Source organism: Sus scrofa, chromosome 13, assembly GCF_054392235.1.
Source record: "Sus scrofa isolate SSC_HxYL_T2T_F1_AM1 chromosome 13, Sscrofa_HxYL_maternal_Yorkshire_Landrace_v2.0, whole genome shotgun sequence".
Classification (NCBI taxonomy): domain Eukaryota; kingdom Metazoa; phylum Chordata; class Mammalia; order Artiodactyla; family Suidae; genus Sus; species Sus scrofa.
Window position 1 is genome coordinate 60525082 of NC_139395.1, and position 14238 is coordinate 60539319.

The following is a 14238-nucleotide window of genomic DNA, read 5'->3' on the forward strand; positions in this document are numbered from 1 at the left end:
TTTCTTCTAATGATTTGGAAACTATAGTGGGAAGATTTCACATTCTTATTTTACAAAAGGAAAACAGAAGCTAGAAGGTGCTAAGCAACTTGGCGAAGGCCACTTAAATAACCACTGCCTAAAACTAAACTTTTCTGATTCATAACGCTTTTTGGACCTGAATGTCCTTTTTCCTATACTTATGCCTGCTCTACAGTCTTTAGGTATTTACCCTGATGTTTTAAGTGTAAGAATAATGAAATAATTTAACTCTGTTCCCTAAATTCTGGCTCTCTGTGACAACATGCAAATCATATACTTTCTCTGTGACCTTTATCTTAACTATCAAATGCAAAGTTTAGGTTTAATAATCTTTGAAATCTTATTTCTATAGGTCTTATCTCCCCTGCCCCCAACCTCCACCCCCAATCTTTGGACAAGAGCTTCAGACTTAGATCTCAGTTTTATTTTCCCAGATGGGCTTTTCTATGAAAAAGTGTTTTCAGCCTTTCCAAGCAGTAAATTCTATCTAATGTTTCTTGAAATGTCAGGTACTAAAATAATTAGTAATGTTAGGTTGCAACCACTGTTATCTTCATTTTATAGATAAGGAAAAATGACTTCAGCAAGGCAAAATAACTTGCTTTAACCATAAATAGAGCCAGAGAGTAGCAGAGCTGCATCATATCCCATTTGTATTTGATACCAGTGCCATGGCATTTAATCCCTATGCTTGTGAGAGACCACCTACCAACCGCATCTCAGCAGTTTCTCATGCCATGTTCACCACCCTATCAATTCTTGATTTCTACATAGCAATGGGGTCCAGGAGAGGATGGATGCTTAAAAACCATGCACAAGCCCAACCTCAAACTTACTTATATAGTTTGACTTGACCCTCTCCCTCAAACAGCATGAAGAGAGTTGCTAAGTATCTAAGAAAATTAGCTGGTTGGCATTCCCACTCCTTTCTCTCCTTGCCTCTCTCTCCAAGGCTGTGATGTTTGCAATGATTTCCAAAATGATGGAAGAGGAGGAAGGAACAAAAAATGGACTGAAGTGTTCAAAATCTTGACCATCAAAACTTGGGAAATCATAACCTTTTTCCTCCTGCCCTCCACCAATCAGTCAACGGCAGTGATGATGAGGGTACCACCTCTTATTCCTAACACGTGTTGTCAAGAGTCAGAAACGTTTCCTAGAACCCCAGGATCACAAGGAAGGAATGAAAAGCCACTACTGAGTTAGGCTGGTTAATGTTTACAGTCCCTCCTATGTTGCTGCTAGACTTTTTGGTACCTTTATGGAAATTAGAAAAGACTGCCACTCCTCTAACCCCAACACCAACTACAAATTAGACAAAGCCAGCTTCCAATCTCAGAAGACAGTATCCTACATCATAACCAGATAAATTGGAGGGTGCCTTGGGTTAAATAAAATGTCCTATTCTGGTTGGGAGTCATCAGAACCCAGGTGAACATCAGCCTTTAATGACCCCCTTGGCCAGGTACCTTTATGCAGTACACAAACTATACAACTGTATGTGGCAGCCCTGATCCCTCACCAAGCTGAGAGCTTATGAATTTATCCTTTTGGCTGAGGAAACATAGGTTCAGAAATTGCCTAAATAATTAACTTCCCTTAGAAAAGTGAACAGTGAGGGAATTATTTTAATTTTTTTTTTTTTTTTTTTTTTGCCATTCCTATGGCATTTGGGAGTTCCTAGGCTAGGGATCAAACTCACACCACAGCAGCGAAAACACTGGATCCTTAACCCTATAGGCCACCAGAAAACTCACTGATTACTGAGTTTGAATCAGTTTTTCTAATCACCATAGTAATAACAACTACCACCACAATTTATTGAGTGCCAACCACATGTTAGGCACTGTTCTAGAGAATTTACAGAGATGATAAAATGAGCCAGTTCGTGGAACTGAATTTTTTGGTGCCATCCATCTGTATGTTGATGAGTTTCTGTCCCAAATCTGTTTTTATTATGCATAATTAATATTGAGTAATTCTTTCTGACAGTACTTGGCCAAAAGGCTCTGTTACTTCCTAAGGCAACCATGGAACATTAAAAAGACTACATCAATGGCATGCAAAGATGCTTGCATTCTTGTTTGCTAAAGAGCAACTTCATTCACTTATTGGGATATTTTAAATATAATAAACTTCACATATTTAAAATATACAACTTGATAAGTTTTGACATATAAATACACCCACAAAACCATCAGCCTAATCAAGATACTGAAATACCTATTACCTTCAAAAGTTTTGTCATTGCTCCCTCCCACTCTCTCCACCTACCCCTTCATCCTCAAGTAACCGCTGATCTGCTTTCTGTCACTCCAGATTAGTTTAAATTTTCTGGAGCTTTATATAAATAGAATCATACATATGTACTTTTATGGCCTGGCTTCTTTCACTCAGAATAATGACTTTGAGATTCGTGAATGTTGGTGCATAAATCAAGAGTTCATTCCTTTTTACTATAGAGCAGCATTCTATTCTATCATATGCAACACAACTTGTTTATCTGTTCATCTGTTGATGGTCATTTGGGTTGCTTCCAATTTGGAACTATTAAAAAGAAAGTAAAAAACTGCCAGTTTTAAAGCTCCATGCTTAAGGCACTATCTCATTTAATCCTTAAAACCATGCTCTTATTTTTCAGATGACGACATGAAAGCTCATGGAAATGGATGAATTCAGGCAATGTTTGAGAGCAGGACAGCCAGGATTTGAACACAGAGCTAGTTAGTGTCAAAGCTTATCCTCTTGAACACTAGGAGCTCAGAGGGGCGGGTACTTAAAAGGCAGATGCCCTGAAACATGAGCACAAAGCCTGAAGTCTAGGTCTTCCTCAAAGAGGGACTGTCTATACACACCTGTGAATGACTCCATGCCACACAATGTGTAAGTTCAAGTAGGGGCTGGGAAGTTCAGTTCTACATCAGGCCTGGAAAACAGCCACAATGAATCATACCTAGACTATAGGCTTGCACATAACAGGCACTTAATAAATAACTGCTGAATGAATGCACGGCTGAATGAACAAGTGAATGACACTATGGATGGACAGATACATGGACAGGTGGAGGAAGTTCGTTACTAGCTGACTTGATAGGAGATTCATTCAACCATCCCAGGAAACTACGCAAAAGGGCCCATGAGGCAGACAGCAGAGGGTATCATCTTGCTAGTAAATCAACTGTCACACCAGCCCACAGGATTGGCTGCTTAGTCAGCAGAAAATGTGTGCAGCCGTGTGCAGCTTCATGCAGGAAGCCGAAGTCCTGAGGTTCACTCCCGATCTCCAGAATCCTGAAACACACTGACTATAAAGTTTGAAACCATCTGTCTCAAAAGCTAGAAACTCCAATGGCAGGTCTCCCTTCCGGCATTTGCAAATGGGCCTTGGCTTCTCTGGGCCCTTACACTCTGCTCACCAGTCTTGACAGGGCCCCGCTGGTGGCATCTGGCCACCCTGCTGCCTACTTCAACTGGCAGAGAACCTCAAGTATGAACCCAAGTTCCAGTCCCATCTCTGACAGCTCCTTTGAAAGCAAGTTCATTAACAGGCACTTTTATGGAAGGCTGCACACACAGGCAGAGTTCCCATTGCCATCTGATGCTGTCAGTGCATTTCTGGAGCCAAGATCAACACAGCAAAGTCACGTGACCAGTTTCCTGAGAACTGGAGATGGTATTCAGGCCACCTCCTCTCTTCCTTCTTACCTCACTTCCCCACTCATTCCTCACACAGCCCTGCAACCACTGTACTAAGTGACAGTGAAGTCTATCACAAAAGAGGCAGCTTAGAAGACACTGAATCCAATCCAGTTTGAGAGGCATGTATCTCACTGTAGCCATGAAATTCTATTTTGAGCTCAGCTTGCACTGAATGGAGTAGTGAAATGGAGACACTGCAAATGACTGATGAGTCTCATGATGGTCTGTGGGAGGGTTCTTATAGGGATTATTAGGTCCCCTACCTATAGACCAGACCCACCCAGCAGGCCTAGACCCCCCGTTGTCACACGTCTCCCTGCCCCCACACCTGTTATCGCTCATTATATTTTCTTCCATAAAAACAACAAACCATCAACAGCCTAAAAGTAAATGGTAGAGCTGGGTGCCTGGCACGGTGGCCCAGGACCAATGGTGAGTCATAGCTGAAAGATTCATAGTTCTGCAATAGCAGGGACCAGAACATCTTCTGAGTTGACAGGCCAAGAAGGCTGAGGAAGCAGAAGCAGTGAAAGAATTTTAAAAGCATCCTGCTGGAGTTCCCGTCATGGCGCAGTGGTTAACGAATCCGACTAGGAACCATGAGGTTGCGGGTTCGGTCCCTGCCCTTGCTCAGTGGGTTAACGATCCGGCGTTGCCGTGAGCTGTGGTGTAGGTTGCAGACGCGGCTCGGATCCTGTGTTGCTGTGGCTCTGGCGTAGGCCGGTGGCTACAGCTCCGATTCAACCCCTAGCCTGGGAACCTCCATATGCCGCGGGAGCGGCCCAAGAAATAGCAACAACAAAAGACAAAAAGACAAAAAAATAAATAAAATAAAAATAAAAATAAATAAATAAAAGCATCTTGCTGAAGTCTCCTTTAACAGACAGCCTTGTGTTCAAGACGTATTCAGGCAACATCAGTCAGGGCAAGATGTTGGGGATGAAAGACCTCTTGTTCATGGGAAAGACGCTGGGGTTCATCCCCTGCTAACTGTTCATGACCCAATCTGCCTCAGTGTCTTCAAGACCCAAAAATTGAGGGTGGTGATGCCAACAACCACCATTGTTTGAGGACCTACTATGTGTGAGCATTGCCTAGGATCTTGAGAGAATAATTCATTTAGCCTTTACAGCTGCTGGGTTTTGTTTGTTGTTGTTGTTGTTTTTGTTTTTTTGGGTTTTTTGGCCATGCTCATGGCATGTATAAGTTCCCTGGCCAGCAACTGAACCTGAACCGCCGCAGTGACAATGCCAGATCCTTAACCCACTGTGCCACAAGTGAACTCCCACAGATGCTTTAGATGTGGGCATAAGCCTCTTCATTTTACAGACACCGAAGCTTGGGGAACCCAAGGTTATAAAGCTAATAAGTGGTAGAGACAAGATTTGACTCTATACATTTCCAGCATGGTTGTGTATCCATTACCCCAGAGCAGTGGTTCTCAGGCTTTGGCATATATCACAAACACCTGAAGGCCTGGATAGAATGCTGGGCCCACCTCCAGAACTCTGGCTTAGTAGGTCTGGGATGGAGCCTGAGAATCTGTATTTCTTAGTAAATTCCCAGATGATACAAATGCTGCAGATCTGAGAACCAGACTTTAAAAACCACTGGCATAGGCTGAATCTGGGTAGTCTAACCATCACCCCAAGTAACAACTCAGCTCAGATACTACCTCCTCAGAGAGACTTCCTTTCATCAGCCCATCTTAGGTAGATTCTCGACATCAGGCACCAGCAAACTATACTCTGTGGGTCAGATCAAGCCCACGGCCTGTTTTTGTAAATAAAGTTTTTTTATTGTCACATGGCCATGCCCATTCATTTATGTGCTACCTAGGACTGCTTCTGCATGACAACATCAGACTTGGCTACTTGCAACAGAAACTGTTATGGCCCACAGAGTCATCAATGTTTACTATCTGGCCCTTTACAGAAAAGTTTGCCAACCCAGGCTCTAAATCCTAACATCCTTTTTAAATTGTTTTCCTGGCATGTATCACTCTCTGGAAGTGTCCTGTTCATTCAACTGCTCATTTGTCTACATCCTATGCTGGACGGTCAACTCCGTAAGAGCAAGGGTACATGTTTGTTCATGTCTGTTTCCATAGCACCTGGCATATACTTGGCACTAGATACATCTCTGCTCAGTGAATATCACTGTTGGAGTTCCCATCATGGCTCAGTGGTTAGCAAACCTGACTAGTATCCATGAGGATGCAGGTTCAATCCCTGGCCTTGCTCAGTGGGTTAAGGATTGAGTGTTGCCATGAACTGTGATATAGGTCACAGACATGGCTTGGATCCCATGTTGCTGTGGCTGTGGTATAGGACGGGAGCTACAGCTCCGCTTTGACCCCTAGCCTGGGAACCTCCATGTACCCAGGACAAAAGGACCAAAAAAATAAAAAAAAAAAAAGAAGCAGTGAACCTCACTGTTGAGTGCTCAGGGACATGACTCTGTAATGGGAACATGAGGGCCACTGGAGGAAGAAGATGGAAGGTGACTCACCAAGTGGGCTCCCAGCCAGGAGGAGAGATTGAGAAAAACCAAAGATAAACAGATTGCTGATGGGGAAACCAGCCTTTGAAGGTAGGGCCATGTGACTTCTTATAGGGATGGGGAAACTGGAGGTGGAAAAAGAGGAATGCCTTAGTCACCAGGGTCAACAGGAGATGAGGAGCAAACTCCCTCCGATAAGAATGAAAGAGCCTAGTGTGACACATGCCACACCCTCCTCCAACACCTGCCAAGTCAGCATCCTTGGATCTGGTATCCCAGGTGGATCACCATGAAAGTGGGGGTGAGGAAGAGGAGCCCAAATGGGAGTCAAATGGAAGGCTAGTGGGAATCCTGGATCTGCCCTTTAATAACCTGTGGCATCCTGATCAAATCTCTGAGCTGCAGGATAGTCATTGGAAAGTATGGGATTTTTGTTTGTTGGTTGGTTTAATGGCTGCACCTGTGGCATATGGAAAGGAGATTTTGTATAAGGACTAAATGCGATTGTTTATTCATGCAACATCTGTTTACTGAGTAATATGAACAGACATGATTTTAAGCATATAGTGATGAACAAGATAATGTATGTCTCTCTCCAACAGGTTCACATTTTAGAGGGTGGGGCATGTGACAAAAGGGGCAGACATAAATGTATATAAACTATGCACTATGCACTTGACCAGGGGAAGGTTCCTTGTTACCTCTCTTGTCAACTCTGAATGAGGGATCTCTGTTGCTTATCTCTGTCTGCAGGCAAAACCATCAAGGTGATGGGTGATAAATTTTCCTTCAATTACCCAGGGGCAAGCACAGCAGTGGGACTTCTCAGCCCTCATGCTTTGCACTGGGCCCTATTCATTTCTTCCCAAACCATCCAACAACACTCTCCCCAAATTCTCTGTGCAGATATCAAGCTTGTACTGACTTCATTTCACTTCTGAGCTTCACGTAAATCCCTTAACTTGGGCAACAAGCCAGATACTGGCATGGCGGGCTTCCTCATGTCATTCAGTAGGAGCTCAAATAGTATCTCCTCAGAGAGGAAGGCCCTAGCCAGTCAATCTAAATTAGCTGATCCCCACCACCCCAACACTCTAGCCCACTTCCAACATCACAGAAGCTATTATATTTTCATCACAGTATAAATTAAAATGAGACGTAACGTACAAAGCACCTAGGATACTGCCTAGCACATGTCCGAGTTCACTAAATGTTTATGTCGCTACTATTAACATCATTTTAAATATCACCATTTTCAATTAGTCATTTGTTTTCTAACCCTCCCTTAGAATTACTGAGCAGCAAAAACCTCAGGGATCTTGCTTACTCTTTTCTGCCCAGTGTCAAGAACGGTGCCTGGTAACAGAGTAGGTGCCCATGAGAAATCTGACAAAGTGAAGAAATGAATGAAAAGTACTCAGTCGCCTCTCCTTTGTCATAAACATTCTCTGGCATACTCTCTGATTCATTCTTATACTCCGAACAGGGGGATACAATCCAGTGGAAAGCCGCCGTGAAGCCCACCCATTAGAGACAAACACTAAGGAGGCTGTGAGCAGCAGAGTAAGGAGGCGAGCTTCTGGCTGACCTGCTGGGACTCAATGTAGACCTTTCTTCTTTGCAGGAAGGCCCCCTTTGCACTCTGATCAGCCTACAAAAAGTGCCCCAGGGACTCACTCCTCGCAGGCCCAGGGACTGTGATGTTGCGGGTGACTGCAGGCACTGAGGCAGGTGGATGGCAGGGCTCATTTCTTCAGCAGACATCCCCAAAGCCTGCTTGGGGCACTGGATTTTTCAGAGTCAGGTGGCTTCGTCTGGGCCCCCGTCCAAGTTGCTCCGGCTCAGTGGAGCCAGAAGTTCATTAGAAAGACGCTGCACCCTTACAACAGTGTCTTTCTACACAGCCAGGGATCTGGGGGACAGAAAGGCCTCTGGATCAGCAGAATTCACAATGATTTTATGAAATGCCTTTGAGAAGGCTGAGAAGGGATCCAAGATTCCTGTTAACCCTATGCTTAACTCCCTGTCTTCCACCCAACGCAACCTCCCTCTATCCTGGACGGCCTCATGTTCCTTCTCGCATCTTCCTGCCGGCTCAGGGCTGTAGTGATCAGTATCACTTACTGCAGCTTCACAAGAAGGGCGAAAAGGAAACAATTTGTTAAGCATCTTTTGTTTTCAGAAACTGCACTAGAAACTTTCTGCACATTCCCTCACTCGGGGCCCAGATCAGCTCAGGGATCTATGGACCCCAGGATATCAGCTCCTAGGTCAGGATGTCTGACACTGAATCCCTCTCTGCTGCTCCTTAGCTCTGTGACCTGAGGTAAGTAATTCAACTTCTCTGAGCCTTGCTTCACTCACTTCCAAAAAAGGGGACAGAGATAATAATGACCAAATAAGGTTGTCATGAGAACTAAATGTGAATGCATACCATGTTAAAAATGGTGAGGGGCACCTAACTGTTGAAGAAAGTTCAACAGTTTTCCCCTTTGTTACCACCATCATCAAGAGGAATCTGAGCCTCCTGCAGGTGGAACAACCTTCCTGAAGTCAAAAAGGGATGGAACAGAAGCCTGATTGGCCCAAATTGAGAGTGCAGCTCCTCCTACTGGGCTTCCTCTTTACCTTGTGTCTCCCGATTGGTTCTCCAGATTTGGACTGGGACACAGATGGTCCTCTGGGCTTCTGCCAGACCCTTGGTTCCTTGCTTGCTATTCAAGACATTGAGCCTTGGAGCTGGCAGTGCCACCACAGGCTTGGGGGTCCCTCCCAAGGTGTCACCCACTTGCTGCCCCTCTGCAACCTAAGACATCTCTGTAGCAGTTGGGGGTGGTTAGGGAAATCTGCTTGCAACTTCTCTTCCAAGAGAAGTACAGGGAGCAGGAACAACTGATGCAGAATACTCCTTTACGTAGAAAAACATTTACAAGACTTTGATCTTTTCAGTGTGAGGCAACCCGGCACACCTCTGGTTCTGCAGAAGATCCTGGTCACCTCCTGTCTCTTAACAAATATTGGTTGGGTGCCTTCCCCATTTGAGGTGCTGTGCTAGGGGCTGGAAAATCCCTAAAGAAAAAAGCAGACAAAATCCCTGCCCTCCTGGATCTTAAAGTGAAGTGGGGGAGCCAAACAGTAAACAAATAACGACGCCAATAGTGTCATTTCAAACTTCAAATAGTAGTTTGAAGTTTGAGATGCGCTCAAAAGGAAAATGGTAGGGAATGATACTAAGCATGGAACTTGGGACCTAGTCTTGTATAAGGAGTAGGGGGTGGTCAGAGAAATCCTTGAGGAAGCACATTTAATCTAATACCTGATAGATGAGTAACAGTCATTAAATTAAAAGCCAAATAAAGAATTTAATGTACCCCCAACAGAGGTATTTTAGAGTTTCACAGGGCTCAAAACTAACTAATCCATGTCCATATTTAGGTAGGATTGGATGGTCTTTTTTGCCACATACGGAAGAATATTCCGAAAGCCAAAAATTGGGCAGCTACTTCTAGTAACCACTCTTCATTCTTCCTGCAGTAGTTTGAAGTGAAAGTTTAAAATTCTGAACAAATAACTTAATTGCCATTTCGGGGGGGGGGAGGCAGGGGGGCATGCCTGTGGCTTTCAGAATTTCCCGGACCAGGGACATAATCTGCGCCATAGCAGTAACCCGAACCATAGCAGTGACAACACCATATCCGTAACCTGCTAGGCCACCAGGGAACTCCTAATTGCCATTTTTTTATGTGCAAAATACGACTGACGTCAAGGTGAAATGACTAACATTTGTAGACTAGAGATTTGAGGACATTCATATCGGAAAACCCTCCACGGATACTTGGAGTATCCAAAACATTGATGAGAAGGACATTCACTCAGGAGAAGCAATCTGAAGAGCTCTTCAGATTTTCAAGGATCAGGAATAGAAACACTATTAGAAAAACTACACCTCCCATGTACCCAATGAAGGCTATACTCCCAGAGGATGCACCAGTTAAAACATTTCTGGAGGGCAGTTTGGCACAATGCGTCAAACGTCTTCAAGAGGTTTACACATGACCTCTCCACCTCTAGATATCATACTGTTGGAGAGGGACAGGCAAGTGTACAGGAAGATTGGCTTCTGCCGCTTTATGTAATACAGAGAAGAGCTACCAAGAATGTACATGGTCAAAAAGAAATGTTCAGTTCAGGGTTGCTCGATGGTGGTACTCTTGGCATTTGGGAAGGGTCGATTCTCCTTTGAGCAGGATCATCTGGTACTTTTCAGGATGCTGAGCATCCCAAGCCCCTACCCATTAAATTACTGGTGGAGGCCTCCAGTCACTATGACAAGAACTGCCCGCTTCTAAATATATATTTCCAAACTCCCCCTAGCGGTGGGTAGTGGCACTACAGGTTGGAATGGTTTTCTACAACCATTCCAAAAGATAATGTGGATCTAAACACAGAAAGAAAATATAGAAAAAATATCACAATACATGAAGTGCAAAAAGAGAAAATAATCACATCCTTGCCCACAACAAAACAGAAATGCACTCACTATTCAGAAATACTTGTTACATGCATGCAAAAAAGGTTGGAAAACAATTTTTCTCGGTTGGTGGAATTAGGGGTGATTTTTACCTGCTTGCTTTCTTCTTTTCTTTTTTCCAATGGGCAAGTCTTCCCTTGATAAAAGGAAAAAGCTATTTCTGTTTTGAAGACCAAATGGTGACCCACCCATCACCTGGCTCTCACACCATTTCAAATCTTGTTTTGACATAATAGGAGCACAGCAGATCCACCTCAGAGAGCACTGGCCTCTGCTCAAGCAGAGTGGGATCAGCTTATCCACTCCGTCAAATACTCAGTTTCATTTCAAGGCAGTAGCTGTAATACCAGAGCAAGGACTGGGTAGGTGCTCAAATAAATATTTGCTGAATTGAGTCATCCCATTCTTGTCTTCATTGGGTCAGACTAGTGCTGACAGGTTCTCCAGTTTTTAACATTACTTTCACCCAGGGGTTTTCACCAGGGTAACCAACCCATCCTCCAAAACACTGGTATGTGCTTTGGCATCATAGTGTTGGAGGGCAGGGGTGCTGAGTGCTACTCATCTAGTGAGTAGGGGCCAGGGATGCTGCTAAGCATCCTACAATGCTCAGGACAGCCCTAGGAGCAAGAATTATCCAGCTTCAAATGTCAACAGCACCAAGGTTCTGAAACTCTGCTCACCATCTTCCTTTCTTACAGCTTATTTATAATTTCCAAATTCTTCCTCAAGTATTATCTACTGTAAACTTATCACCTTAGCATCTCTAGGAGACAGAGCACATATTACGAACTGCTTGAGTTGGAAGAGAAACTGGACCCTCATAGACAACTCCAGACGGTCAATCAAGGGAGGTTCCAGATCTCCACTTTATGCCCACAGAGCTTTCTGGATCATATGAAACACCTCATATGGAGTGAACAGAGGCAAAAGATCTGAGCAACCCCTCTGATTAGTTTTCAGTTCAATCATAAACAAGATAGGAGCCTTTTTTTTCCCCCCAGCATTAACTGTTGTTATTTACCATTTTCCACACTATTTTCAGAAGGTTGGGTTTTTCAGCTAGGAAGATTTTATAAAAGGAAGTGCTTATACTCAAGAACACCTCCCTAGAAGGGACGCAACTTGCATCCACATCATGTTTAAGAAGGTATTTCTCAGAAGAACTAGAATAAGAAAGAGTGTCACCTAAAGGCATATTACCAACCCCACAATCAGGGAGTAAAATGAAAGGTTTCTAACCAAAATGAAAGCATATTACTTGGAAACCTAAATAGTCTTGAGTATTTTGCCTCCAACGCAAAGCATTTCAATGTTCACTGTAACTTCTCTTGAGAGAAAAATGATTTTTCTCAAATCAGAGACAACGAACATGATATTAAACATCAGAATTTTTATTAGTAAGAGACATTTCGAGTCTCAGATTTTTCTAGAACTTACTAGGCAGCTTTTAAAAAAACTTTACACCTATGAATAGTTCTATAAGTCATGGCGTTTAAAAGACCTCAGAGTTTAAAAACTGGAAGACCATTCCTTTCATGCAACACGATCCCTTCAAACACTTTTTAATACAGATTCATATTTTTATTGGGCAAATATAGAGACCTTTAAAAAAGCTTAAAGAGACAGTCTCTCTCTGGAGAACAAGTCTCTCTCTAACCATCTGTGTCATATATGTGCCAACAAATGTAGGGAATAGAGAAAACCATTTAAAGAAAAATACCGTCATAAGAGATGGGAATATCCTTTCACCTGACGTAATTCAAAGCACTTGTTTGATAGCATTAATCAGTTTCTTTTGAAACACATCAAAGGAGGTCATTTTATGTTTCCCAAAGACATTCACTTTGGAGGAGGCAAGTGGCCTTCAGAAACAACTAAACATTGACTTTCAGAATCGGTGAAGGTAACCCAGACCTCAGCTTCTGCAACCATTGGGTCTCCAGGGCCAGTCAAAAATGCTGTCTCAATCTGAACATCAGAGAATGATATGTAATGGTCTTAGCAAAGAATCTACCTAAGCAGGGAACTGAAAACAGCTTAACTTTGGAATTTCAGGGCCCAAAATTCAGCAGGAAGCTGAATTTTTTTTTTCTATGAACAAAAGAAAGATGGGTCTCTCAGAAGCTGCTGGAAATGAGGTTAGCAAGAAAGACGAAACACCCTCACAGATGTATCAAGGTGTGAAAACCCACTGCTCCCGTGCTGGCGGCAGAACGGTGATGTCAAACACAGATACTCAGTCACCAACCACCTCATCTGAGTTTCCAGACAAGCTCCATCAAATACTCTCATTCTTCTTCAAACTTATTCTTTAATAATGCAATCTTTTACTGAAACAGAAGGAAATAAAGACATGACCTTAACCTACAAACTGAAGGAAACACTCTCATTTTGGTCCGCTGATATCCCAACACAGAACTCCCTTTAATGCTCCTGGAGATTATTTTCTGTGAATGTTTCGAAGACATTTTCTTCCTAGTAAGAATTAGAATAGAGATCACAAAACTGAAATTCCTGTAGGGCTTAGGGAGATTAACACAGAAGGATGAAATGGGCTTAGTGGAGACCACGGTGACTTGGAGAGTCATTTTTTTGTCTGGAAAGAATGTCTAGGCTGGTACGCCAATCCTTGCAGAAGTAAGTCCTTGCAGAAGTAAGAGTCCAGACTGCCAACATTTCAAGATATAAATAGAAATTTTAAAATTTAAAATATTCAACAAGCCGTTGAGGGCTAAACAAATTCTGCCCGTGTGTTTGAATGCATCTGTCAATCTACAGCCTTGATATTGGAAGAAGAAAATGAGAAATGATTAACCAAACAGATGCTATCAGGTTCCCATCCTTAAGTTCTTGGTGGATTCGGAAGTCTTCCCTAATCATAAAGAATCTTTTCCTTTTTTTTCTTTTGGCCATGCCCATAGCATGCAGAAGTTCCTGGGCCAGGGATAGAACCCCTGCCACAGCAGCGACAATGCTGGATCCTTATTCATCAGGCCATCAGGGAACCCCCATAAAGAACTTTTTCTAAAGTATTATCACATCTGAAGTTCCTGACTGAAAATTTCAGGGCTTTTTAAGCTTTAAAACATTGTGTCAGACATAAAAAAGCTCTCCAAAGAAAGAAGCCTTCTGTGTGAGAGGAAAAGAATAGTGGTCAAATAGTCAAATAGTTAAGTGGTCAAATAGTTAAGATTCTGATAAACTATCTCTCAAAGATGCATAGGCAAGGTCATGAAAACATCCAGCTAACAGGAGAGGCTTCTAAACTAACACGAGGCTGGTGGAGGTACAAATTCCAAGTACCAAGAAATGCAAAGCTGAAGCTGTATATCACTGAGAAAAATGCAGTGCAATAGAAAAGAAACAGTTCATCTCACCAAGCCAATAATATTTACAGTCTGTGGGTAGTGCTGAAATAGTTCAGGGAATGCCAATATCTATCTTTGAAAAGCCAAGCCAAACTTTTAAACACAGCATTAGAT

At 43.0% G+C, this 14238-nt stretch overlaps 1 protein-coding gene across 10 annotated transcripts in view; it reads right to left on the minus strand.

Annotated features, from left to right (window-relative positions):
• The window catches only part of PRICKLE2 (prickle planar cell polarity protein 2), a 346700-nt gene that overhangs the window by 80408 nt on the left and 252054 nt on the right, over positions 1–14238 (minus strand). The window lies entirely within an intron of this gene.